Source organism: Mycena indigotica (genome assembly GCF_014461135.1).
Source record: "Mycena indigotica strain 171206Taipei chromosome Unknown Mind.scaff0005, whole genome shotgun sequence".
In the NCBI taxonomy this organism is placed as follows: domain Eukaryota; kingdom Fungi; phylum Basidiomycota; class Agaricomycetes; order Agaricales; family Mycenaceae; genus Mycena; species Mycena indigotica.
In genome coordinates, this window is record NW_023503004.1 from 1,535,976 (window position 1) to 1,538,519 (window position 2,544).

Sequence of the window (2,544 nt, forward strand, 5' to 3'; positions counted from 1 at the left end):
GAGGCTTGCGTCTACCGGGAGGTCAATATATTCCGAAGTATCCTGAGAATGTCTCAAGATATCAACGAATTCTCGACTGGTATGGCAAAGGCGGAGGGAATATTGTGTCAGGAAATGTGCAGACGAACCTTCAATCGTCGTTTTACAATGAATATACTCCCAATGAGCAGTATAATTTGCTGTATGACACGAATGAGGATGAAATCCGTTCATTGAGAGCGCAAATGGCTGCGTTGACTAGACAGTTTCAAGTAAACAATGTCGCGGTTAATGAACCAGCACGATTCTCGAACCAGCCGGGGGCGATTCAATCGTTTCCACAAATCCTACAACGAGATTCAGCGTCACAGCAAGGGATAGGAGGAAGACAGTCCCAGAGAATGGGGGAGACGGGGCAAAAGAGTGAAGCGTACCATGCGTACCTTCAAGGGCCTGCTCAACCAGGCTTGCCCCCGGTCGATCCGAACTTTCAACAGTTCATGACGATGTACAATATGGTTCAGGCCATGCAGAACCAATCTGGATCCAGTTCGCAGTCCGCGAATCAGTCGATGGAGTCCCAATTTGCGAATACGCGGTCGGGAAAAGACTCTAACGCTGGGGAAGGACGAAATTTTTAGATAGTTCGAGGAAGGAGACAGGGAGCTGGCGAAAGAAAGCTCCTGAGGCAATGAAATCTCCTGAGAACCGATCGAAAGTTGCGAATAAGGAAAAGGAATCGTCGAAAAAGAAGGAAGATCGAAGAAAAAGGGATGATCCTGTCGAGTCTTCAAGTGAGGAGGAAGAATCTGAGCCGGAGGTGCTGGAGAAAGAGGATGTGCCAAAGAAGAAACGCAAGGCTCGATTCAGAGGAGAAGATTCTGAGGACGAAAAGTTGGAATATGCTGCCAGGATGGTACCCAACTCGGAATCGCCCAAGCGCGAGACGAACAAGAAGCGAGATGTGGAAGAGAGGGCGTATAAGCTGGCGACGAAGTTCGACGACCCGCATATCATTAAGCGAATTGTGGAAAAGACATAAAAATACAGGAAGGCTCATACGTGAGTACCGACCCATATCTCCAGTATGTGGCATCCCTCCCACCGGGAGAACCGCCCAAGCAAGTCTTCTCAGGGAAAGATTCGGCGTCGTTGAGGGTTGTGTGGCCGTTAGTCGCTGCACGAGAGCGTGTAGAGTGTGTTATTGACAGTGGATCGCAAATTGTGTCGATGGCATTGTCGGTAGCGGAAAGGTTGGGGATTCCTTGGGATCCTGACTTGCAAATCTACATGCAAAGTGCGAATGGGCAACTGAAGAAGTCTGCTGGGTTAGCGCGAAACGTATGCTTCTTGTTTGGAGACATACCCGTCTATCTGCAAGTGCATATCATCGACCAAGTGGCTTATGAGGTTTTGCTCGGACGACCATTCGATCTCGTAACGGAATCCAAGTTAGAAAACTTCGGAAATGGGAACCAAATGCTCACTATTCGCGATCCTAACCGAGAGCGAAGGTGTGTGATACCGACTCAGGCAAGGGGAACTTATTCTGTGGTGTCGAACTCGAAACGGGTCGAAGAACCTGGGAAAGATCCGCCTGCGCAGAAGGAGAATCGAGAGCATAGGGCCAAAGTCGAGGTGGAATCGGATTTTCAGAACTCGTCGAGGAACTAGTGGGAGACTGGGGAGGCGAAGAGCTGTGTGTGTGGATGGGAATTGATGAAAAGGGCGAGTTGCGAGTGGAGGGATACATCGAACCTAAGGATGGGTGTCGATTTGAGGAAGAAGAACTGCAATTGGCGTACCTAACAGCCAGTAAAGAGTCGAAATCCATGTCCAAGGACCGAAAGGCAAGGGAGTTGCTCGAGGAGTTTGTCCAGCAGCGAGTCGACAACTCTTCGCAGAGTAGGAAAAGTGGGCGAGTGGTAAAATTCGAGTCTGAATTGGGTGTCCGTCAAGGGTCGGATGAGGAAGTTAGAGCGGCGGTAGAAGCATCGTATCTGGGGAACGTACATCAGCATGAATCGTCGATTCCGTGTCTGAAATGCGCCGACCTTGGATTCGATCGAGAGAGAAATGGTTCGTCTGTGGAAGTTGGAGTTGAGATTATGGATACGTTCGCTGGAAAGAAGTATAAACCGGTTGCGTTGAAAACGAGGCCAGTTTATGGTGAGCTTCCAGAGAAATATCGCATAAGGAGGGAAATCATCGGGGATCCCTTGGCCGAAATGCCTAAGTTATCACCAAATCCGAGTGAATTCGTACCTACCGAGAGGTATACGCAAGAGAGGATGGAAGTTATCGATAAAGTTCACAACACTGGGTTCTTGAGGAGCGAGGAAATGAAGGTTATTCATAATTTCATGATGCTTCATTGGCCTGCGTTCGCTTGGAATGACGAGGAGCGAGGAACTTTGCGACATGATTTCTTTCCACCTGTTGAAATACCAACAGTCGAGCACAAAGTATGGATAGAGAAGAGTATTCCGATTCCGAGAGGACAACTAGAGGAGTTTTGTAAAGTGATTAAGAAGAAAATCGACGCGGGCGTGTACGAACCGTCGA